Source organism: Phocoena phocoena, chromosome 14 (assembly GCF_963924675.1).
Source record: "Phocoena phocoena chromosome 14, mPhoPho1.1, whole genome shotgun sequence".
NCBI classification, from domain to species: domain Eukaryota; kingdom Metazoa; phylum Chordata; class Mammalia; order Artiodactyla; family Phocoenidae; genus Phocoena; species Phocoena phocoena.
The window spans coordinates 57,565,727-57,592,845 of NC_089232.1; the positions used below are offsets into that span (position 1 = coordinate 57,565,727).

At 38.1% G+C, this 27,119-nt stretch overlaps 1 protein-coding gene across 15 annotated transcripts in view; it reads left to right on the forward strand.

The window, feature by feature from the left end:
* SLC8A1 (solute carrier family 8 member A1) overlaps positions 1 to 27,119 on the forward strand; it is a 408,136-nt gene that overhangs the window by 172,222 nt on the left and 208,795 nt on the right. The gene's annotated exons all lie outside the window — the stretch shown is intronic.

Consider the following 27,119-nt stretch of genomic DNA (forward strand, 5'->3'; position numbering starts at 1 on the left):
ACACAGTACTATATATAAAATAGATATACAACAAGGACCTACCGTATAGCACAGGGAGCTATATTCAACATCTTGTGATAACCTGTAATGGAAAAGAATCTGAAAAAGAATATATATATGTGTGTGTATATATATATGTGTGTGTGTGTATATACACACATGCATGTACAAATATGTATGCATACGTGTATGTAGTACATATACGTTCATACATGTATTGTGTATGTATATACGTGTATGTATATACATGCACATATTTATATATACACACACAACTGAATCACTTTGCTACACATCTGAAGCATTGTAAATCAACTATACATAAAAAAATAACTTCTATATAAATCAGCTGGCCGTGACAGCATTATACTACTTATAAAACAATATCGTTATTAGGATGCAACCTTTCCTGGATGCAACCATTCCTAACAAATAAGGCAGTTGGTTGCGATAATAAGGCAGACTTTGGTTTTCCTAGGACCAGTTTGGCTGGAACTTTAAAGGCATAAGAGCATCTCAAGTACAGCAGTGATCACACTGCATTGCAATTATCTGATTGCCCTGTCTCCTCTACTTGAAGGCGGGGGACGTGCATAATGTTAGAAAATGAACTTTTCTAACTAAGTTCATTTGTTATTAGGATGCAACCTTTCCTGGATGCAACCATTCCTAACAAAATATTGCAGTTCAGGTATAAATCTCAACATACCATTCTGTCGCAGTGAATTTATTTCCTTTTCCTCCTATTCTTCAAGTAAAAGGAATTTATTTTGCATTTTTAAAGCTACACAGCAGCTGCAAAATGTGCCCGGTATATTAATTAAGTAGCTAACGCAATCACCATGTTTGTATTTAAATAGAAGCAGCGTTCGCCTTGTTTCCAGCCATCTTGAGAAAAAGTGGTTAGCTATTGTGCATTACAAAAATGTTCTTATTTTCTTAGGCATCTTTAAAGCCACTATTTACTGAATGCCTGTTTGGCGCACTATCTCAGGTACGTCATATTTGATGCCCCACTGCCTCCTAGGAGGTAAGTACTATTATCCCTGTTTCTTCAGGTAAGCAGACCGAGACTCAGGGAGTTAATTCACTCATGGTCCAACAGGAAGTGGCAAAGCCAAGATTCAAACTCAGATGTCTCTCACCAAATTCTATGATCTTTCCATGGATTTCATATTTAAAAAAAATTTTTTTTTTCATTTACAAAGGAAGCAGGAACAAAAATACTAAGGTACCCTGAAATGAAACATGCTGGCAGGACGCAGAGGTTTGTGCCTGTTTTGGTGGTGAACCAAAGTGAACCTAACAACCCATAGCTATGATAGCATCTCCAGAAGTGGAGCCTAGACCAGTAGCTGGAGGAGTTGCAGGGGAAAGGGTCAGTTTAGATAACCTCCCTAAGGGATGTGAAGTTATTTTTCAGAGAAGTTTTAACTAAGATTGATCTGGAACTCCGAGGAGTCCTCTGGACTGGTTTAGACCTCTCAGGGGTACTCAGAACTGACTCAGTGTAACATGGGGCATTCTGAGCTTTTTTTAGTGAACATCATTACAGACTGCAAGGGGCAAGAGTGGCCCCTGCAAGGCCTTTGCTGTCTTGGTTAAATCCTTACTCATTCATTGATTTGTTTAGTCATTTGAGAGTATAAATTTGTTAGTGTGATATAAATATGTCCCCCGCCTTCAAGTAGAGGAGACAGGACAATCAGATAATTGCAATGCAGTGTGATCACTGCTGTACTTGAGATGCTCCTATGTCTTTAAAGTTCCAGCCAAACTGGTCCTAGGAAAACCAAAGTCTGCCTTACTATTGGAGTGAAGTGTAGAATCTCAGAGACCAGCCATTGTCCCTTAACCATAGGCAGAAATTTGGTTTGTAACCATGACATAACATCATAGGAAATGCAGTGCCCTATGTTCTCTGACTTGTAAATCCCAGTTTTTTTAAGATATAGCTCTAACATTACCCTCTCTGTGGAACATTTCCTTTCTTCCCACTCATTCTCAGTCCCTTGATTGATATACCAACTAGTTGTGTTTTCCAAACTTCATTCATTTATCTTTCTTGACTTTTTCCCATAGGCCCATTCCACTTATACTAATATGGTCAGATTCCTAAAGACCCAGATTCACACAGAGCCAGCTAATCATGTAAAAGACAGAGCTTCAAAACACATTCATTTCCCATTGAGAAGAGGATCACCTTATTTAAAACTACTTAAAATTCTGTGAACCGTGCAGTTTGTACTAAAGGGCTATTCCTGGGTTGCCCCTGGGGTCCATGGAAAATAGACATTCCTGTTCTTTTAGGGCTGTCACAGTTCCGAGTTTGGAGAAAAGACACTTTGGTATGATTCACATGATTTTTAAAAAAATACAAATCAGGGAAAGAAGCTATGCTTACCATATTTCTTAAAAGAAGTTAGTTTGTTGTCAGGCATCCCTATCTTATTTTCCTATTCATAGACAGTATTATTTGCAAAGTTAACTTGACAACATAACGTGTATTTAAATACAGTTATAGACCAACCACTTTTGGTCAGTCAGAGGGAGTATGTTTTCCAGATGAAGCCATTTGAAAGACATCAAGTGTACAGTAGTCATTTGTTCTTTCAGTGGTTATTTATACTTTGATATTTTAAGAAATTAGAAAAATATACGAACATGCTGCTAAACTTTCTGGACATATGTCTGTTTATTTTGTCTTTACAACATTTAAATTTCTAAGATAGTAGGAATTAAAGCCACCTTCCCAGGAGGATGAATATGTAGATATTGTATATATCTATTATCACATCTCTATCTATCTACCTATCTACCTACCTACCTATCTTAGCTGGAAACTCGTTTGAGATTTAGAATATGGTTGTATACAAAACTGCAGCGCTGGTCCCTCCCAGGAGGTTGAGATCTATGAGTTAATATGAATAGGGTTTTTGGCTTTGGGGCTATAGGATAGATGAGTATTTTTTACTGCAGGCCCTGGTAGAGGTCAGGGACAGAAAAGGATAGCGCAGGATGGCATGAAGTGTCTTTCCACTCCCTACCCCAACCCTGGCAGGTTAAGGGGTTGCTTTTAGGATCAGAATGAGAGAGCTGTAGGACTGAAGGCAGTTCGTTCTCATTATATTTATTTTAAATGTCCCAGACACAAATTAGATATCTTTCCTCTTTGCTAATATGGTGTTATCTGCCTGAAAAGACGACATCATTTGATCCATGGTTTGAGAATTTTGTCATGATAACCCTCAACTTCAGTTATTCATATTTATGGCTGAAAAAAATGTTTTGGGGGACATTTTAAGAGCATCCTTTTTTAGAGTGATTCTTGCCCTTTGAGTGCATTGCAGAAGTTACCCATTCTTCTCCTAGTAGAACCGCATATAACGCTCTTGTTACTGGTACCTACCAAATGAGCTTTTAAGAATGTTTATGCATACGTGTTGTTTGTTATAACCTAAATTGTACTCATTAATTTTATTTTCTAGTATTATTTCAAAAATATGCACAATGACTATAAAAAAAACATTGTCATTGCACAGATATGTGACCTTAAACTACACTTAGGACATCTATGGATAAAACAGAAATGACGATACACATAATATTAAATTGTTGAGTGTGTCTGAATGGGGAAAAAGACATGAAAGCCTCATACAGTATTCAGTACATGGTAGTTTTACTTTCCTCCACCCACAGTATCACACTGGACTAGAACTTGGGGGGGCTGTGGGGAGGATCAGATACAAGCCTTTTTGGGAGAAATGACTAACCTCTCTGAGGCTCATTTTATTAACTTCTGAAATAAGGCAGCTGGATAATCTCTAAGCCTCCTTCTAACTCACTCTATCTAACATTCTGTGTTTCCCTGTATGTGCTGACGTTGGCACAAGAAAATGGGATATCCGTGATTTTGCATATAGATGTATTTATGATATGATGTTTATTGACTCCAAGCTAATAGGAGACAACTGATTATATGGTAAAATAATACTAAGTTAAGGAGGCCCTAAAAATCAAAACTGTTTTATTCGTTCTTCTTTATGCTATGGAGAAAATAATGGTGATAGAAACATATATGTTTCCCATCACAAAGCAGAGAAAGCTCAGTGGGAGGCCTGGGTCTTGAATAAAATAAACAGACTTGAGATTCTTCTCCTTGACATTCCGACGAAAGTAATTCTGAAATGAAAGAGACTTTTTACGGGACACACCAAGAATTTTTGTTAAGGTTTTTTCCCCCGCAATTGAGCATTCTACTCAGCCAACCTTTAATCCAGTTTGAAGCCCTAAAATTCTCACATAATTTAGAAGCATTAATAAAAGAAGAGTTAGGAAAGGAGGCTGTACGTTTGTCCCGGCTTGCCTAGTATTGCGTTGAAAATTACATTCACATGGCGAATTTGCTCTCTCTGTCTATGAAAAACCTTGGGCAGTCCCAGAGGGCATCTTTTCAGCTTCTTGTGCTCCCGCATGCCATTTTGGTCGAAAGTATTTATGTAAAATATATTGCTTTGTTTATCTGATAACACATAACCCTGGAAAGCTAATCTATCTAACTTTGCTCACAGAAATATCAGAATGATTCAGCCGGATGGTTAATTTTGGAAGTCTGGGAGTGTAAACTCACTTCAAAAGACTTTTAAACAGGTTTGACATTCTTTTCCCAGAAGAAAGCCTGTATATATTTGACCTTTGGATTTAAGCCAACCCTGTCCTTCTTTTCTGCAGCGTGGTAGAGAATTATGTTCCTAACCCATTTTTGACTCCCTAGCCTTTTTTCCCCCTAGTGTCACAACACAGCACTGAGGCATCAAGTTAAGAGAAGGGTCAGAATAAGGAATTTAGGGAATAGTGGAATCCTTTCGTTAGAATGGACTGGCTTGATAAAGATACATAAGAAAGCTCAAGGGGAAACCCATTCCTCGAGTCTTGGGGAGAGAGGAGAATCACGTTGCTGTTTGAATTGAATTATGTAGTAATGTGAAGGGTACATCCGGAGTCAGGACTTGGCGGTGCCAAAGTTCAAAGCCACTTAATGAGAAACAGAGCTCTTCACCATCTCAAAAAGGATTTCCTAAGCAACCGATTGCATGTGTTGCTGCAAAGAGAATTACATAGACCCAGCCCATGACCTTCAGAAAAGCATAAGAAGATTTAGAAATAAAAGGCTTAAGAGTATTGCCAAGTCACTACAGAAATCGTTTGGTAAATCTCTATTAGAAAAACGGTCATCAAGGAAAATCATCGATAAGGTTCTATCCAAAGCCTGTCCCATTCAATGGAAATTCCACTAATATATAGGACATTTTCTGATTCTCCTGGGAGGTCTTCACTGTATGTGTCAAAATGGGCCATGGAAGCAAATCGGAGCAATACCAAGCACAGTTGGGCACTGGGGGAAGTATTTTCATTTTGTGTGTGTGTTTGAACTAGATTATTCTGTGAATTTCTTGTAGAATACGAAGTTAGAAGCAGTGTCTTGACTGTTCAACATTTTAGCCTCATTAATAATAATAGAAGGCACATTTATTGAGAATGTATCTTGTGTCAGACACTAAGCTTGGCATGGTACATGGCATCCCCTCAGTTAACTCTTACAACAATCCCATAACATAGATATTATCACCCTCATTTTCTGAGAGAGGAAATGGGCGTGAAACGGTTAAGTAAATATCCTGAAATCCCAGGGCTACTAAGTGCTTTAGCAGAGTCAGGATTTGAACCCTTGTCTGTAGACCTAGGAAGCCAGGGCTCCTGCTCTGCACATGTACTGCTCCACGCTATATAATAAGCACTCTATAACACTTGGAAAAAGAAATAATTTATGATTATCTTGAGACAGTTCTATTCGTTCTATTTTGTATGTGGTTCTTATTTGCAGATAAATTTATAATGCTGGATCATATATTTAGCTATAGTTATAGGTTTATAGTTATTTAGCACATGTATCCATTAGATTCTAAATTAGTGAATTCTGCTGTTTGTTCAAAATGCCTTAGTTTACTGAATCATAATCAGTCAGTCATTTAGCAGTCAGTGCAAAAAAAAGGGAATATGTTTTCATTTTGTTTTCTTTCCTGAGCTAGTAATTGATGCATTCACCTTTGCAAAGGGAATCAACAGACTAAGAGTATGAGGCATTCTGTGTACAGAGTCTTCTCTTTCTCAGATTGTAAGCTATTGGTGTGCATATACCAGGTTGGAATAAGCATCAGGTGTCACTCTATGTCTTCTAGATTTCTATTTCATTTTAGTTTATCAAATCTAGTCAGACTTAGAGATTGCCTTTATCGTTCACTGGTTTTTTATTCTTTTCATACATGTAATCCAACAACATGTATAGTTTTTGAACACGTAAAACAAAATACTGTGGGAATTTAGCTTGAAGAGTAATGGAGAGCTGGTCTTGATGAGACATGACCATTTATCCTCATCATTTTACTGTTTCTTTTACCAGCCTCACTTCAGGCAAAAGCAGATACTATCATTATCTTGCCTCTGCTACGCAAATGGAAAAAATGCAGTGCCACCTAATGTCATGAACTCAGGAAGTCAGAAATAGGTCTTGGGAATAACCCTGAGTCCTAATAAACAGGGCTGTATGGTCCATTCAAAAATATCATTTAAAATCCAGTTTTCTTAAGATATGAAATCTACTTTAAAAAAGTCTCATGCACTCTACACCCTTTTTTATTTAGAAACGTTAATGTTTCTGATGTTTTAGCTCCCTCTCTTTAAATAACTTGGCTTTCTTTTTTCCTTTTTTGTTAGCTCAGTACTTTCCCAGGGTAAGTGATAAATAAAGCGGGAGTGTTGGCTGCAAATTCCCTTCCTCTCTCTCGCCTCTGTCCTACCTCAGGTTTATCTGGGGATCAGGGCATCCCACAATGTGCTAGGACACCAGTCAGCATCACATGGAACAGCAAGGGATTGGGGAACAGTTAGAGCCTGGGAGTCTTCTGAACTTAAAGCTCTCACTTTAAACCTAAGCAAGGGCCTTGAACCGGGGACCAAAGAGCCTAGCACAAGAACTTGAATTTGCAATGCGACATTTTTTATTAAGAACCCATCATGACAAGTGATTAAAGTTCTTGATATCTCATGTATCATTAAGGATATATCGTAGGGCTGATTGGAGAAGAAAATCTTTGGTAACTTCTCAGACTCTTTTTTTCCTTTCTTCCCCTCCTCTCTCCATACCTATTGGATAAGAATTCTATTGAACACCTTCTTGAAGGCTTTTAGGTTTAGCTGGCAATCCTCTAATAGCCATTTATCAAGTAGCAGGGGGGAGCTCAGCCTTTGGCCAGAGAGATTAAAAAATTAGTCACACTTCAATTTATGGAATTTCTTAACTTGACCTTCAGACAAGGAACATTCTAGTCATGCAGACAGAAATGTAAATGAACTACTCTGTGCTACAGAATATAGGAAGTTAGAACATAGGAGTTCAAGTTGAGGAGACAGAGGTCTGGGAAGGCTTTTTGGAAGTGATGACATTTGGTTGGACCTAAAGTTTGTATTAGATTTCAGTAGACCAGAGCATGTGAGAGTATTCAATTCAAAGGAAACCGCAGAAGAAAAGGTTCAGCTGGGTTAAAGTCCATGTTTATTTTCAGTAAATTTTAAATGGTCCAAGGTTGTGTGTGTGTGTGTGTGTCTGTCTGTCTGTCTCTCTGTCTGTCTGTAGACAGGTGTAGTATGAGGAGACGAAATTAGAGAAGTATAATGGGTCCAAGTCATAAAGGATTAGTGGAGATGCGTTAATGTATTTGGATTTGACTCTGCCTCTGACTAGATCTATTGTAAGTCCTCGCGTAGACAAGTCATACAATCTACTCTGTGCTTTAGGAAGGTACCTGGTAATGGTGTGGGGCATAGATCGAAGTGGGTGAGGTTAGAGGCAAGCAGATCAGATAGGAATCCTCACAATATTCTAGGTGAGAGATTTCGACGGCCTACAATAGGAGGAAATTGGGATTCACTGTGAAGCTGGGACCAAATTTGGAAACTTGATTGAACTGAGCCATGAGGATGAAAGAGGCATCAAAGATGATGGCGCTTCTGAACTGTGAGGCTTTCAGATGATCTGGAGAACACAGAAAGGGTTCAATTTTGGACTTGTTGGATTTCAAATGCTGTCACCTGCAGGTGGAAATGTATCAGACCAAAAAGGAGGATTGAGAGCTGGGAATAGAGATTGGGGAGTTAGTAGCAAGAAGTAATGGCTAGAGATGACAGATAAGTGACATTACCTGCAGGAAATATGGAAGGACTGGAAGAGAATGTGGAGAAACGCCTTATTTAAAATGAAGAACTTGAAAGAAAGAAGAGGACTGGTTAGAGGCAGAGGAGGTAAGCCTCTATAGCATCACATCAGATGTAACAAGGGAAGAGAAAGTTTCAAGGACAAGGGTGAATAACTATTACTAGCAATGGAACTACCCTTGGGGAGTTTACAACCTACGTGGATCAGACTGAGTTAAATTTATTCACATGGTGCTTTTGAGTCACAGGGAATTCCTCGGATTGCTTAATTTCCTTCCTTATCATACTGTTAACTGGCTGGATATTCTTCCATCTCAACTCAGTTGAGACTCAGTTAAGAGTCTAACTCTTCAGCCACTGCTGCTCAATAGGATCCTGTTCTTTTTTCTCTGAAACCCCATAGTCGATATAGTTCTCTTTTCACACGTGTATGTATTATTTCCCTAAACAGATTGCATGATTTTTCAGGGCAAAGACTGTATTTCAAGTGCATTCATTTCTGCCTCAAAATCTAGCAAAATGCTTTGCACGAGGAAGGTACTCAAAACTTTTTTTTTTAAGGAAACCCTATGATGTGAAATTTGGTAATATGTGTTAGGTGTCATAAAATGGTTACCTCCTGTGACACATTAATACCTCTTCTGGGATGATAGTCTATAAAAATAATCTGAAATGTGAAAATGTCATATGCACAAACATGCTTGCCAGTGTTCTATTCAAAACAGTTCAGAGGTTTAGTGTTGTAATAATAGAATGTTTGTGTGAACTATATAAATATTTCATTCAATGGACTCATACAATTTTTAAAAACTATGAAGACTATTTACCAACTTAGAAATGTGATTATTATTTTTTTAAAAAGCAGGGTGCAGGGCTTCCCTGGTGGCGCAGTAGTTGAGAGTCCGCCTGCCGATGCAGGGGACACGGGTTCGTGCCCCGGTCTGGGGGGATCGCGCATGCCGCGGAGCGGCTGGGCCCGTGAGCCATGGCCAGTGAGCCTGCACGTCCGGAGCCTGTGCTCCACAACGGGAGAGGCCACAACAGTGAGAGGCCCGCATACCGAAAAAAAAAAAAAAAAAAGGGTGCATAAGTATTTGTGCATTATGGTTTCAAATGTACGTCTGGAAAATATTAAAAGAGAATAGATTAAAGTGGTAAGTTTTAAGACAGAGTGGTAGAACTGCAAGTGGTTTCTTTACTTTTAAAAGTTGCCTTAAAAGTGTAGTATTGTTAGAAATCATCTTACATAAAAGCAATGTTTTGTTTCCTATGAAGGACCTAGTGCTGTGCAGAGAACTTGGAAGGTGTCCTCTTTAAACATACAGGTCATTACCAGGCCGTCAGAATCCATTCACATACGGTGGTGACCATCACCATTGATGAATTTGTTTCGGCTCATAAGGGGGCCATATTGTCCTTTAACTGTTGGCAGTGCTAAGGTTAAAAGAGAAAGGAAAAGTGAGAGGAGAGTTAAGAGTGTGAAAATCCAGGAAGAGGGGAGGGAGCAAATGAGTGGGCTGTGAAAGAAATAAGAAGAGACAAGAAAAGACCAAGGGCAGAGAAGAAAGAATTTTAGCTGTGTGCCTGCCTCTCTCTGATGTTCTTTCCCTTCACCTTTTTTTCTCTTCCCTGCTGCTCAGGGGAGCCTTTCAAACAGAAGCATTGTATTTTCAAAGGCCATGACTATTTTTGATCTTGCCAATATTCTGAGCTGGTCTTGGCAAGAAAGAGACCTACTCTCTGGAATCACAAGTGGGAGGGTTCAGCATCACAGGCAAAGACAAGTACAAAATAATGGGGTAAATAGAATACTGGTAGTAGAAGGGAAAGTGAGAGTGTAGAGTCATCAAGAAACTATAGGATGCTTTCTCCGGGTACCTTTTAGCTCTGAGTTTGAAAAGGCTGGTGAAGATGAGCTGGTTCTATATCTCTGCTACCTAGACCTGCCTACAAATTCCAGAACAAATGATTCTTTCCCCCCCACCCCAAGCGTATGAGAAATTTAAGCAGCCTTCATTTTCTAAGGGTAGAAAAGACAGTATTTGAAACAAAAATTCAGAGTTGCAATTCTTCAATTCATCACTCATCCTCAGTACTAGCAGATATTCCAAGTTTAGATTGGATAGCAAGGTCATATTTATAGGTATTTGTAAAGTCCAATTAAGTATTTACATCTGCCCATGGTAGTAGTTTCCATCTGCATGATCGTTGAGTTGAGGTATAAAAAGGAAAACTGGATAAATAAGCTTTGCAAATTTTTTTAAATTTATTTTTTAAATTGAAATATAGTTGGTTTACAATGTTGTGTTAGTTTCAAGTGTACAGCAAAGTGATTCAGTTATGTGTATATAATATATATATATATTATATACACATACATATTCTTTTTCAGATTCTTTTCCCTTATAGATTATTATAAGATATTGGGTATTGTTCCCTGTGTGCACATTTTTTTTAAAATAAAATCATTAAGTCTGTGATGAAGCCAGTTAGAAGTTCAAGACCTCTGAGGCTGTTTTCTCATTTCTAAAGTGGGGATAATAATAGTAATTATTTCAGCTGGTTGTTTGATTAAATGAGACCATGTGTGTATAGAGCTTGAAAGTTAGTTAAAGGGTTTGGTTATAGACAAAGATTTGGTAATTTCTGATACTGGGGGAGAAGGTATAGAACAAATGATTCTTGATTCCAAAACCACACACATTGGACAACTGCTTCCAGAGGGTGTGTTACATCTGCTTATGAATCGGTCCTGGATGGTTCAGAGTTGCAGGCTTTCTCCTTTGGGCTATTGAAGAAGGCAACCCATGTTTCTTGACATTAGGCAGGCCCAGTAGGGTGTCCTAGCACAGACATTAATGTGTATTTTATTGGGTTGGCCAAAAAGTGCCCTTGGTTTTTAAATAAAAATAAAAGGCACATTTTTTATTTTCACCAAGAACTTTATTGAACAACGTATTCACCCTTTTGTTTCACTACTTTCTGCCGTTTTTCAGGTAACTTCATAATTCCATCTTCCCAAAACTTTTTATCTTTTTGAGCAAAGAACTGGCCCAGGTGCCTTTTACAGTCTTCCAGGGAATTGAAATTTTTTCCACTAGGAGAATTTTGTAAAGACCTAAATAAACAGAAATCCGAAGGTGCAATGTCTGGTGAATGTGGAGGATGAATCAGAACTTCCCAGCCAAGCTGTAACAGTTTTTGTCTGGTCATCAAAGAAACAGGAGGTCTTACGTTATCCTGATGCAAGACTGCATTTTCTGTTGACTAATTTGGGATGCTTTTCGTCGAGTGCTGCTTGCAGTTGGTCTAGTTGGGAGCAGTACTTGTTGGAATTAATCGTTTGGTTTTCTGGAAGGAGCTCATAATAGAGGACTCCCTTCCAATCCCACCGTATATACAGCATCACCTTCTTTGGATGAAGACTGACCTTTGGTGTGGCTGGTGATGGTTCATTTCTCTTCTTGCCTCGTGATCTCTTCTATTCCACATTATTGTACAGTACCCACTTTTCGTCACCTGTCACAGTTTGTTTTAAAAACGGAACATTTTCATTACATTTCAGTAGAGAATCGCATGCAGAAAGACTGTCAAGAAGGTTTTTCCGCTTTACTTACGTGAACCCAAATATCAAAGCGATTAACATAACCAAGCTGGTGCAAATGATTTTCAGCACTTGATTTGGATATTTTGAGTATGTCAGCTATCTCCCGAGTGGTATAACGTTGATTGTTCTCAATGAATGTCTCGATTTGATTGCTATCAACTTCAACTGGTCTACACGACCATGGAGCATTGTCCAGCGAGAAATCTCCAGCATGAAACTTGCAAACCACTTTTGACACATTCGATCGGTCACAGCACCTTCTCCGTACACTGCACAAATCTTTTTTTGCGTTTCAGTTGCATTTTACCTTTCTTGAAATAATAAAGCATAATATGCTGAAAATGTTGCTTTTTTCTTCCATCTTGAATATTAAAATGACTACACAAAAATTCACCAATTTTGTTAAGTCTTTTTTTAAATGCACGCTGATATGACAGCTGTCACACACAGTCTAACAAAATTGTCTTGAATGAAGTTAAAGACAATTAAGTGCTACTAGAGCCATCTTATGGGAAAAAACTAACAAACCTTTTGGCCAACCCAATAAATTTTCATTCATTTTAAGTCTTCTATAAAGGACAATGAAACTTAAAGAGATATCAATGTGAAGAGGTGCTTATTTTTTATGACAGCAAATCAAAAACCTCTTGATTCAGGTTTTAAGACTGGATCTGAAAGGCATTGAGCCAAGATTTTCTACTTTTTTATTATTTTTTTATGTATTCAATACATCTTTATTAAGAACCTATTAGGTTGAATCACATGAAATTGTCAGCAGTCTAACATGGGTAATTTTATTTTTTATTTTTTTAAATTGAAGTATAGTTGATTTACAATGTTGTGTTAGTTTCAGGTGTACAACACAGTGATTCAGTTATACATACATATATATCTCTTTTTTTTCAGATTCTTTTCCCTTTTAGGTTATTACAAAATATTAAGTATAGTTCCCTGGGCTGAGCCAAGATATTTTAATATGACATTCTTAGAGTATAATATATATTATATATTACAACATACAATAATGAAATAGTAAATAGGTACAACCTTCTTATGTGCTTACGTTGCTGGTAGATTGATTAATGGGTTTCTAGAGAAAAATGCCTTTTTCAGGCATGTCATTAGCCAAATTATTGATCTGCACAGCTGGTTTGAAAGGGAAAAGCGGCATCTCTGGGGTAGACTAGGACTCCTCCCTGGCTCTAGACTCTTGACAGTCCTCTTGAAAAACATTTTCTCCGGCCTGCCTCTAAAGGTCAAGGTTTTTCACTGCGCTTAGCAGAAGGGGCAGAGTTGTGTTCTCCTGAAATCTCTGAGCATCACACCTAGAGCCTCACAAGTAAAACTGTCTGCTTTTTATCTGGTCATAAAACAGAAAACGTAAATCATTTTCTCTATAAAAGAATTAATTGTAGTTTTTCTCTGCAGAGTCTGGAGGGAGAAAGCAGGCCTTTAAATAAATAAATTGGGTCATTATTTATTAAGGAAAGAGTGGGAAGTGATGTGGCAGGGTTTTCCTGGGAGTAAAGAAGGGGTGTTGCAGGAGAGTGTGCTGAGTACACGGTCAGGATCTGCAGAGAATCCTGGGAAGGAAACAAGCAGGGCCTAAAGATCGTGGCACAAACTGTGGGCCACATCTTTCCCATGTCATCTGTATAGCCATCCTGTCCTCACACGGCAGGAGGTGAGGTGGCGTCAACACTGTCACCTGACAACACCTGTACTGTCAGAAGATGCTGTGGATTGTCCTTCTATAACAAGACATGGTGCTGTGGCATTTCCGGTAAAACCAAGAACTTGGCAAGATACTGCCTTTGTGAGTTATCCAAAGTAGTGTGTTTTTGATAACCTTTAGACCTGAGATGTTTATGTTTCTAGTTAAAAGAAAGAGAGGGACAGGGGGTGTGAGTCGGGGAAGGAAGGAAGGGAAGGAGGAAGGAAAGAAGGACGGAAAGTAAGAAGGGAAGAAAGGAAGGAGGGATGGCGGTCAACAGAATGGCTACTTTGTGGAGACTAAAACCTTATATTCTTAATAAGTGAATGAACTACTTCACTTTGAATCATATTTAGAGCAAGAATTTATGATGTTTCCCCTTACACTGACAACAAAGAGAAAGAACACTTCCCCAGAGTTAGAAGGGAAAAAAACTTGATGGTTTGATCCTTTTTAAGTGTAATATTTAAACAGGACATTTAAATAATCCTGCTATGTAGATTTAGGAAGAGCCTCTGAAATAGCCTCGTCTTAACTTTTGATCCCACTTTATCACTGTCTGTTCAAAACCAGATGTAGCTCCCATTCCTTGATTTTTCTGAACATTTCCCCCTTTTTAAAATGTAAGCCCTTTCCTCCTTCTCACTTATAGTATCAATTCAGACCACCTCTTTCCTTTAAATCCAGAGTCTGTTTAAAAGTTAAACGCTCTTCACTAATTCTTTATTTTTAAAAAAATTTTATTGAAATATAGTTGAATTTACAATGTTGTGTTAGTTTCAGGTGTACAGCAAAGTGAAGCAGTTATACCTATACATATATCTACTGTTTTTTAGATTCTGTTCCCATATAGGTCATTACAGAGTATTGAGTAGAGTTCCCTGTGCTATACAGTAGGTCCTTACTAGTTATCCATTTTATATATAGTAGTGTGTATATGTCAATCCCAATCTCCCAGTTTATCCCTCCCCATGCCCCTTTCCCCACCCCGGTAACCATTGCAGCAACATGGATGGACCTAGAGATTGTCTAGGACCTAGAGATTGAGTGAAGTAAGTCAGACAGAGAAAGACAGATATCATATGATATCGATTTTATGTGGAATCTAAAAAACTGGTACAAATGAACATATTTACTAAACAGAAATAGAGTCACAGACATAGAATACTAATTCTTTTAAACCCATCCTATTTCAGTCCTATAGATTTCTGTTTAGATATCTCCGTCTCTTCTTTATATGCTAATTTATAAATAGGGTGACTATATGTCCCAGTTTTCATAAGGCAGTCTTAGTTTACATGTACTATAATTATTAATAGTGCCCCTTTTATTCACCAGGTGTCCCAATTTGGAGTATAAATTGTATGGTGACTCTACTTATAAGTTAAGTATGCATGAAAATGAGCAAAATATTTTTATAAACTTCTTTCTATTTTAATCTTTCAAAAAATTAACCTTGTGAAATTAGACTCACCTCTCATAATTTTCTCGTACGCATTCAAAAACAAAATAAGCACCAAAAGAAAGTTGAGACCTAACATTCTAATATCGTTTCAGATCACTTAAACATTTTGGAATGTTTCTAAATCCCTGCAATGCACTTAAAGTTTAGTTAAACAATCCTGGAAGTTGCTTGGGTAGGAGAGTTTATCTTTGTTGTATTTTCCTCCCCAAAACCTGGGCAAGAAGACAAATAATCGTCAGGTTGCAGATGTTTTGGTCATATGGTCCCTTATAATGCCACTCTGTTAATTTTACATTATGCTGCTTTGGGGTACTTAAATTTTGCCTTACAAATATTGTGGAATGAGTGTTAACAGAGTTTTAAATTCAGGATTTTAAAAAGAGGATTTTGACAGGCAAGTAAGCCAGAAACCCAGATTTGTTTTACATCAAATAGATTAATCATTCAGAATTGTTTTTAGCCAAGGAAATTGACCTTTAAAAAAAAAAAAAAAACAGGTAAAGAATTAATTTGTGACTCAAATAATTGAAGAAATAAATGATTATTCTATTTGTGAGACCTTTGGGCTTTTTGAGGGTAGCAATTTCTTGTATGAGTCTACTAAAGTCTTAAGTTCCTCCTGTTTGTATTTCAAATCCTGAGAAAGAAATATTGATAAAAATCAGGATGATTAATTATCAAGTAGATACTATGCTATGGGTGTCAATCTTTATAGCTTTTCAATAGAAATGATCATCAGCTTTGTAACTTGTCTATGAAAAAGACACTAGAAACTATTGGAAAAGAAAGCATTATAGTTGTCTATGTGATGTTGCTTTACAAAGAATTAAGATTATTTCTGTAAATATTCTTCTCTTAAGTCAATAACCTTTGAATCTATTGATCATTAGTTCATTTTAACTGTTATTTAATCAAATGAATTTTAAATTTTAAAAGCTCTTAGACTAAAGTCTCAGTAGCAATGAAATGGAATGTGACCCTTCCTGAACAATGCTAAATGTCTTAATTTTTAACGTTTAAATATGGATTATAGAAACTAAAGGCATAAAGTATTGTTCTAAGGACTAAATAATTATATATATTTATACAGTATATATTAATTAATGTAATGTAATTATATATATATATTTCACAATGCCTGATACATGGAAGGCATTATATAAGTGGCATTTATACAATCGTCATTGTTACTTATTTCATACTAAATTGATTAATTCAATATTGTTCAAACTTGGCTTAATGGCAACCTGTGAAGGCCTTAAATGGGTGAAAATTATGGCTTCTTTTTCCTTCAACAAACATTTATGGATTGCTTATACCTACTATGGGATAGTTCCTTAAAAGTTAAAAAAAAAAAAAGAATAAAATAGTTGTTACATTCAAGAAGCTTAGCTAGTAAACAAAGGAGTGCTTTGAAAACTCTGCTCTTATATTCCACAAAGCCACAGAGCAGCCTTCTGAAATCATTACGAATGCAGTCTTTTCCTAAACTCACTCAGTGGGGTGTAACAGGAGAAAGAAGAGTCAAAGAAATTGATTTACTTCTTAAGAATATATGAATCACACAGGGAGGGGGAAGGGTAAGCTGGGACGAAGTGAGAGAGTGGCATGGGCATATATACACTACCAAATGTAAAACCGATAGCTAATGGGAAGCAGCCGCATAGCACAGGGAGATCAGCTCAGTGCTTTGTGTCCACCTAGAGGGTGGGATAGGGAGGGTGGGAGGGAGACGCAAGAGGGAGGCGATATGGGGATATATGTATATGTACAGCTGATTCACTTTGTTATACAGCAGGAACTAACACACCGTTGTAAAACAATTATACTCCAATAAAGATGTTAAAAAAAAAAGAATATATGAATCTTAGGAATAAATATTGTATCAACTCTAGCGGCAGACGTCATGCGTGAGCCGTTCTATTTTCATAGCGATTCAGCAGCAGATGCTAAGGTGACAAATGAGTGACAAGATTACTCAGTTGTGGCAGATAGTAGAAGCTTAATAAATGCTTGTGAAGTGATGAGTAGGAAATACTTTATGTACCAGTGTCTCAGGTGATTCATAACTTGGAAGGTAACAACCCATAGGCCCCACTTCTTAATGAGAGTCTTCTGGTCTGTTTTCAGATCACTGCCTGTTTGAGTATGTCAAACTTGAGGCTCACTTTCTTTTCTGATGAACAGAATCCCAATCAGAACTGATGTAAGTGGTCATGAATGTCTTAGATAATTGACTTGTGCAAACCATACACCAGAAGAGCAGAAAAATCTATTACATTCCTTAACAGATGTCTTCTATGCAGTGTTAAAGTAATTATTTGAAAGGCAAAAATCCAGCTGTTGGATTTCTATGGCAGAAAGAAGTATGTACTGTTTTTTTGGGAAGAAAAAGTTTCATATTCCCTTAAATTTGTAGATGAGGAAATTGAGGCAGTGGAACCATAAGTAGGTGTATGACCTTGAAAAACAGACTGAGACAGATGTAGCTCAGGGTTTCCAACTGTCAAACCAGGGATTTTATAGCCATTCACCTTTGGTTTGCATGCCTGTTTCTCACTCCCAATCCCTCCACCTGCATGATTACAATGGAAGGTGCAGGGGGACGGGCTATTAGGATGAAGAAATAAAAGATGTTGATGACTCACAGCCAAATAGGCTAATTTTGTTCTGAGCAGTGACTGATAGAATGTTCTGAGAGCACAGGGAGAGAAGAGGTCATGATTTTAATGCATTTTCATTTCATCAAATGCTCTTTTGAGGAGACTCTTAAAAGATCAAGTTTTTAAAATATTGAAAATGGAAGAAAATGTCTCTTGTACGTATGATCTCCTATGTTACATGATCCATTTAAGATCAAGCCATTCCTCACTCTTCTTAACCATGAGATACACATCAAAGTGATTCAAAGAGGAAATGTTAAGAGTTTAAAGAGACGTAACGTTGCTCAGCCAAAAGTGATTTTCTTATTATTTAATAAATTTCTGAGTTTGGGCAGATCCCATTCTTTTTCACTTTTAGCATCCAATTGTAGTTTCATGTGGATTTGTTTAGGGTTATCCATAGCTTGAAACACACATGAAATGGCAAGAAAGCAGGCTGTGTGTTCAGAAAGCTATCCCCTAATCCCAGGTAAAGCGGACCAGCCAACTCTCTACAGAAGTGCTGTGGGACATAATGGTTTGGGGAATCATGTAATGTTGGAGGATAAGATTGACCCCTCTTCATCTGGCCAATATTTGAATCAGTATTTTGGCGAAGACATTGGATGTTTATTAAGTTTGCATTGAATTACAGAATAATTTTTCAAAAATTTTTTCTGGTGAAAACTAAATATATATGTGTATATCTATGAATGTATGATGGGAGATTTTAGTTAAAAATAAAAAACACCTGCAACTATACAGGCTGTGACAGAGAATAGGATGCTGATGGCGATGACAACAGTGACAACAAATGCTATGTTTATTAAGTCCCAACTCTATGCACGTTTCTGTCCTTGGCAGTTTATCTACATTCTGCCTTCTTTCAACAGCTTTACAAGGGAGGTACCATAATCCGCATGTAATAGACGGAGAAATCATCCACTTATTCAGGAAAACATTGATTGAATACTTCCTATTTGATCAAAAGTCACAAACCTCAATGTACCAAAGGTGAATAAGACTTATTCCTAGATCCTAAGACTCCCCTTGTTTGTTCTGCACCATTTATCTTCATGGATTTTTTTTTAAATTTTTTCCCCCCAGTTATTTATTTATTTATTTTTGGTTGCGTTGGGTCTTCATTGCTACGCGGGCTTTCTCTAGTTGTGGAGAGCGGGGGCTACTCTTTGTTGCGGTGCACGGGCTTCTCATTGCGGTGGCTTCTCTTTTTGCGGAGCACAGGCTCTAGGCACGTGGGCTTCAGTAGTTGTGGCATGCAGGCTCAGTAGTTGTGGCTCACGGGCTCTAGCGCACAGGCTGAGTAGTTGTGGCACACGGGCTTAGTTGCTCTGCGGCATGTGGGATCTTCCCAGACCAGGGATCGAAGCCGTGTCCCCTGCGTTGGCAGGCGGATTCTTATCCACTGCGCCACCAGGGAAGCCCTTCATGGATGTTAAATGTACCTCATAGTACATGGCACGTGCTGATTGTTCAAATAATAGTATTTAATTCCCGTGTTTTTTAAGTGCAGCATATAGGGCAATAATAAGGCATTTTAATTAAATGCAAAAACCATTGCTCACCTAAAATACCACATAAACTCTTGAAATCTATGCCAATAAAACACACTATTTTTGGAGGAGGCAGGAGTGTGGAGAAGAAGAAAGTTAAAGATTCACAGGAAACTGCAGTGTTGCGCTCACATCAGGAATACGGCGTTCAGTTCTTAGTGCCACTTTTTAAGTGGGACGTGGGCGAACTCTCCCGAGAATCATGGTCAAAACGGTGAAATATCTGAAAGTCGTGTTCTAAAAGAAACAATTGACAAGAATGTAGAAGATTTAGGATTCAGGTGCTCACAGTCACTTCTTTCGGATGTTAAAGGCGTAGCCCTTGGAAGGAGTTGCTTCTACATCCAGAAAGGCAGAATGAGGGCTACTGGAGGAAAGCTGAATGAAGGAGATTTCTGCCTAACACGGGGGGCTTTATGGCAGGCAGAACTGCTCACACACGGGGCGATGGCATGAGCTGCTTAGTGAGGCATGCCCTCTTTCACTCGTTGAATTGCTTCCTTAGGAAGCTTGTACTGAACCTCTCCAATAAAGAACATATGGCCTGGAGAGTGATCGATACGGCCAAAGCTGGCTCAACCAGGTAACAAAGGAAGCTCGAAGAATTAATGGAATAGCAACTGGAAAGGTCTGTGCTGTACAGAACTGAAGAATAAAATCCTGATGATGTGAAGCGAGGCATAGTGCGTCCCTTAATCCCGCCACCTCGGAGCAGAGTGAAGCAAAGCAAAATTAAAGAGTTAATGGGGAACAATTTGTGTCTTATTCCAAATGGTATGACCTGCCAGAGGCTTCATGAACACCTGCTAATTGTTCCACTTAGGAAATGGGAGATTCTTGTTGTAATTACATGCAACTTGTAAAATAATTTGTCACTTTGATTTCTCTCTGTTGTGGAATAAAGCCATTCTCATACCCTCCTGTAAACAGGAGTATGCCAGGAATTAAAGGCCTTCTCATTGTGTCTACCTATATGACGTATTCAGCTGGTCATTCACGTCTTACCCTTTCAAATCCAGTGTCCTGGAAGCTGAGAGCTTTCCAGTCGGTGTTTTTATAAGTCACAAATCTATCAATTCATTGTTCAAATTCTGGTAACTATAATGTCCATAGAAGTCTTTTACCCTGAGCACCAAGTTTTCATTCAAACATCTCAATAAAAGGTTGAGGATAAAAAAGAACAACTTCCAAAAAATAACCTCCCCAAATGCTGAACAAAGAAGTCACTTAATACAGCAGTTAGGCTCATGTCTAAATTTATATATATATATATTTTCCTCATTGGTTATACTCAGTTGATAAAAATATTAGTGTTATTTTTGGACAGACTCAGAAATATCTTTAGGTTTTACTCAGACAGCAATGGTCTACATTTACCCAACTGGGTTGGAAGCCACGTGTACAGCAGTTAAGGGTGTGAGATTCAGAGCCAGATAATTGTTGCGTCTTCACTTATGGGTCATGTGATCTTGGCAAAGTTAGCAAGTCTGGGTTTCCTTCTCTGCAAAATGGTGATAATAATAATACTTGCCTTGTAGAATTGTAGTGAAGATGATTAAATTATCTAAGATGGTACATGGGAACGGTTTAGGACAGTCCTTGGTGCGTAGTAAGTGTGAAGTCTAAGCCAGCAGTCCTCAAACTGTGCTGAGTTTCAGAATCACCTGAAATGGGTTTCTAAAAATACAGACCTCTCCATGAGAGTCTTTAATTAGGTAGTTTGGAGATGAGGCTCAGATAATCGTATTTGGAATCATTTCTCCAGGAAATTCTGATGCGTCCCAGAATTTGAAAATCACTTGTTGATGATTTTGAATTATTCCTCCTTCCGAACTTAGCCCTGTTCCAGCAAGTTTACTTGGCCTGCTTAAGATGTAAAGAAAGGAAAAGGAAATTCAGTTTTCCGTGTGAAAGCACTCGTTACTATGGATACATATTTAGCCGGTCTTTTTCAACGAAACCCTCTTCTGGCCCCTTGTTGCTCTCATGCGTTTCTCAGCCCTGACCACACCAGGAAATCCATGTTGTCAGTATGCTTTGAAGCAGTGACATCAAAAAACTTCAGATACCATGGTGAGGAGTGAAGCAAATGCCAGCATCAGTTTTCCAGTGTAATGAAGATAAAACACAGCCTTTAAATATTGAGGAAACACCACAATTTACTGTCTTATTTACATGTTGCCATGATTTTCGGATTAAAAATAGTTCTCTTAGGGGACTTCCCTGGTGGTCCAGTGGTTAAGACTGTGCTTCCACTGGAGGGGGTGCAGGTTCCATCCGTGGCTGGGAATTAAGATCCTGCATGCCGCACAGCTGCAGCCAAAAACATAAATAGTTCTCTTAATTAAAAACCACTTAAAGTAATAGACTTACAAGGTTTGAGGAAGTCTATATTCAATTACAAATGGAGCCTGATTCATTTTTTCAATAGTTTCTATCTTTAAAAAAAGCACAATGCAGAATAACATTTTTGATAAGTATCCTATCTTTCTAATTATTGTTTTTTTAATTGTTGGCATATAGCTGTGTGTGTTTTTGTTTTAAAGGACATTGAGTCAACCCATACTTAACCGATAGTTGTGTAGAGTCGTTGTAGGTTTTCACTAATAAAAGTTGTTTTCAGTCTTTTATTTTTATCAGTGTCTAGTTTGTCAGTGATTTGTCGATATGAATTAGAATTCTACTCCTGCCTAAACCCAGTCAGCTATTTCCCCTAACTCAGAAAAATATGAATCACAAAACCAATACGATAATATGGTGTAGGTAGCTTATTTTATTACCACTGCCTTCTCTCAATCTGAGAAGTGATGGATACTGTCTATTTCCAGCCTGGCGTAAATATCAGAGAGAAATTGAACAAGAGAAGTTAGAAGATGGTATCCGCTTGAGTCAGGAAGAATTAACCTAGCCTCTGCCAAAAATATCTTCAGAGAAGCTGAACTTCTAAATAACGGAAAAACTTAATACTGGAAGAATTTATGTTCAGTGTTACTGATACTACTAAAATAAGTGTTATCGGTTTGAGAAAAATTGTGAACATTTACTGCAAGCCAGTAAACAAAATAAGCAAATTCTCTACCCTCATGGAGCTTATATTTGAGTAGAAGAAAGTATAAATAAATAAATAAATTAGGGAGTGACAACATAAGACAGGATAAGAGAGACATAGAAAGCTTTAGGGATAGCAAAGGCCGTGAAACCTGGTTGTTTTTTCTTATCCTGATGAGACAAATTAGATGTTGGCCACTCTGAGATGCTGGACTACTACTGGGTAATATATGAAGAGAAACCACAAAGTAGGGCTGGAAGGTGTTTTGGATGGCAGCTGCGTAGGGCCCCCTGCATGTAAATAAGGTTCCCATTTGAAACTGTGCTCAGGAAAGATGTGAGAAGCAGAGGTGAGGAGGGTTGCGTAAGAATTCTATCAGGCAAAATCTGCAGGAGGGAATTGGCATTGGCCTAATGTATCATTGTGCTCATTTTGTAGTAGCTTCCTCTTGTGACTTATATTCTTATCAGGGGAACTCATTAGAAAGGCGAATCCCAGACCCCATCCCAGACCTATTGAATCAGGAACTGGGGCCCTGCAATTTGTGTCTAATACGACCACCAGGTCACCAGGGGGAGTGAGGCTCCCACTCTGTGAAGGAACTTGATTCTGTCTTCCCACTAATTCGCTAAGGACAATTTCATTCAACAGGGCTGTTGACCAGCTCCCAAGGACTGCCTGTTAAGGTAGGGGAGCTCTTGAAGTTATCTGTAGGATCTCTGATCTGGTGGGACAGAAGCATCCCTGTTTTTTTTAAACTTTATTTTATTGGAGTATAGTTGATTTACAATGTTCTGTTAGTTTCTGGTGTACAGCAAAGTGATTCAGTTTAAATATATATAGTATTGTTTGCATTTGCCAATCCATCCCTCCCCCACTCCCTTCCCCCTTTGGTAAACATAAGTTTGTTTTCTGTGTCTGTGAGTCTGTTTCTGTTTTGTAGATAAGTTCATTTGTGTCATATTTTAGATTCCACATACAAGTGATATCATACGGTATTTGTCTTTCTCTCTCTGACTTACTTCACTTAGTATGATCATCTCTAGGTCCATCCATGTTGCTGTAAATGGCATTATTTCATTCTTTTTTATGGCCGAGTAGTATTCCATTGTATATCTACACCACATCTTCGTTATCCATTCCTCTGTTGATGGACATTTAGGTTGTTTCCATGTCTTGGCTATTGTAAATAGTGCTGCTATGAACACAGGGGTGCATGTATCTTTTTGTTTTATAGTTTTGTCCGGATATATGCCCAGGAGTGGGATTGCTAGATCATATGGCAATTCTATTTTTAGTTTTTTAAGGAACCCTCCAAACTGTTCTCCATAGTGGCTGTGCCAATTTACATTCCCATTAACAGTGCACGAGGGTTCCCTTTTCTCCACGCCCTCTGGCGCATTTGTTATTTGTAGACTTTTGAATCATGGCCATTCTGACTGGTGTGAGGTGGGACCTCACTGTAGTTTTGATTTGCACAGAAAAGTCTCTCTTGCATGGAGCCTTGGCACACCATTTCTTGTTCTCCACCCCACAGCATCACAAAACCTACTCAAATGATAATAAAATTACGTAATTCCCTTAAGGGCAGCCTAGAATTTAATAAATAAAGATTTAAAAACTGGCTCACAATCCAGTGATCTAACATGGAAAACACCTGTGTAGGGAGGCGAAGCTGGGTTGAAGTTCACAGGGCTCCTTGGCTCTCAGGCACATCATAAGATGCCGAGCAGCCAGATGTGTTGAGAATATGTTAGAGTGTGGCTGTCCTGCCCACCAGCTCCAGCCTCAAATTGCCTAGGTTGAAATCCTAATTTGACAGCAGCACTTGAAAGTTAATGCTTTTATCCACTATATTTTATAGGTTAGGAAATGGGGTCACTGTGGCCCTATTTTATCATCTATAAGATGAGGATAATGTTAATAGTAATAGTTAACGTTCACTCAGTGCTTACCAGGTACTGTACTAAACACTTTAAATGTATGTGCCATTTCATCCTCCCAACATCACTATAAGCTAGGTACTATTATTATCCCCATTTTGCTGATGAGGGAAACTGAGGCCCAGGAAAATTGAATAACATGCCCCAAAGCATACTACGAATTTAGTGGAAGAACTGGTATACAGAACCAGGCAGTCTGGCTTAACTACTATTACACATTAATGTTATAGTGTTCAAATTCTAATTTTAGATCCACCATTATTCAAAGGTAGTACAAACACATCTTAAAGTCAGATATCAATGACTTCTGAATTATCTGCCTGGCAACCCCCTTTTCATTTTTCCGGTTACCACTTCAGCGCTACCCTCTCTGTGAAGCCTTGTCCTAACTCTCCCTTGAGAGTTCGACGTCACATACTTGCACCAGTTATGTGCCTCTCTCTGACCAATAAAATGAGAGATGCTGAAGCATAGGGATGGCTTTATTTACGTGTCTGTTTCTAGCTCTGGCACATGTTCCCTTCTTTCCCATTGCACGTCTTTGCATTGGTGCATATCACTGAGGGTTATATTTTAAGGTGCAAACAATCCATCAGAATATGACTTGACACACAGGCCTTGTGTGTGCAACAGATGGAACCGTTTAGCAGAAAATCTCATCGGCGCTTTGTGAAAGACTCTCCAAAATGTCAACAAATGGTATTCTGAGAATCCGTTGTTGTCACTGACATTACAGCATCATTTTTCACACTCCAATTATGTTACCCTTCTGCACAGTGGTTATCTTTATGTTTCATATTTCACTTAACTATCTTTAAGAAGAGTTATCTGGGTTTTTCGTTGAATTAGGGTATGAAAACCAACAAACCCACATGTTATTACAAACATCTGAAGACTGCATTCAAATACCCAAATCATGACTGCTGAGGGGGCAGGATGGAATCAGAAGTCAATAATCTCAAATTTGGTAATTTTTGAAATCTCAGCTGTTAATGGAAGTCCCCAAGGCCCTCAAGAGACACTAGCCTTGGAATTACAAATGCACCTGCTCAACCCAGCGCATTTCATTCATAAATATATTTGAAGATGCCGGGAGCAGATTCTGAGAAAACTGTAATCCAGTCCCTAGATAGACCATACTGACCACATCCACCAGCTTCATCCTTTTTGATATTCCTGACAAGGTAGTCTAGTTTTTTGTTTTCTAAATTTATTTTATGTTTGTGCATAAAAGTGTTTATGGAGCATCCACTTTTTCCTTGACTCTGAGTTTTTCTTCAGATTGACTAAACTCATTGAAGTTCTCAAGTGATTTAGGAATGGTATATGGAAGTATTCAGGTTCTAAAGATTCTGTGCCAAATAATAAGGAAAACATACTTCCCCCTCAAAAAAAAAACTGAGTGAAATAAGTTGACTTAATGAACTACATCTCCTCTTCATGTTAATCTGTAATTGTATGTTGATTTCACAATCATTTTATTTGGCCCTTGTAGTGATTTCATTATTAGCATTCTTGATTGCCGTATATGTCATTGACATCTATGTAATCGCTTGGTTAACCTTGGCTTCTACATCACCAGTAACCAGTCAGTTTATGGAAATATCAGTGCAATTGGTAATTTTATCAAAAGCAATTTTTTCTGAATTAATAATCACTTGGGTAAACTGTTGGCCTCTATAATTCTATAAAAGTACAGTCTGAGATCAATAGATATTTCATTTTTATTAAGCAGTTGAATATCAATGAACATTTAAATGGATATATGTAGCCCTGGAACTTTTAGTTTATATTATTATGGATATTACTATTATTTTTTGTAATTCCCATATGACCTATGTTCAGACTTTTTGTTATAGGTCAACTTAGAAATGCTATTTAGTCATTAAAAATGGTGGAGAAATTTTTTCTACAAGCTGATGTTCTTGAATTCGTGCTTACAGCTATTTTAAAAGAGAAACAAACTTTGAGAATGGAAAAATTGTTGTGGTGTGAAAGTTCATGATTTCAGCTAAATTTTTTATCGTGCTTACACAAAGAAAATATGCTCCTATTTTTAATTTCTATAATGAACTAAGCAGACTTTGTATACAAGACTTTTTTATTAACGTTTAACCAAATTCTGTGTTCATACACAGCACTCAAATAGGAAAAAATTATTCTTATCGCTTAAGCTCTTTGAATGTCTCTAGGTTTTTTCCAATGAAGTGAACGCATTGCTTTGCAGAAGTATCTAAACTTATTCAAGTGGTGTTCCTTTTAGTAAATTACTTTTTTTTTCCCCCAACACCCAAATGGCAAGTCTACTTACTTCTCAGTCTCCTAATGCTCCTTAGACTGCAAAAGAAAGTGCAGTCTCGTGCACAATCACGCCAGTCTGAATGGATCGTGGCTCACAGACCAAATATGTTTTTATTGACCATGATGAGCACAAGCCAACACTTTTCTTTTCATCGTGCATACCATGTCAAGGAATTCTAGATACTCAGAGAGGTTGTCTCAACAACGGAGACTCAGATCCTGCTTAGAGAACAAAAGACTTTCATATGATGTTTTTTCCATGAAACTTTTGAATACAAAACCTATAAACCTTTTTCTACATAGAAGGTTTCTAATATACAATTTTAAATGGCCTGAGACCAGTGCAATTACTTGTCTTGGTTGTATGCCAGGTTCATTTTTTTTTTTTTTTTTTTTGTGGTACGCGGGCCTCTCACTGTTGTGGCCTCTCCCGTTGCGGAGCACAGGCTCCGGATGCGCAGGCTCAGCGGCCATGGCTCTCGGGCCCAGCCGCTCCGCGGCATGTGGGATCTTCCCGGACTTTGTGCCTCCTGCATCGACAGGCGGACTCTCA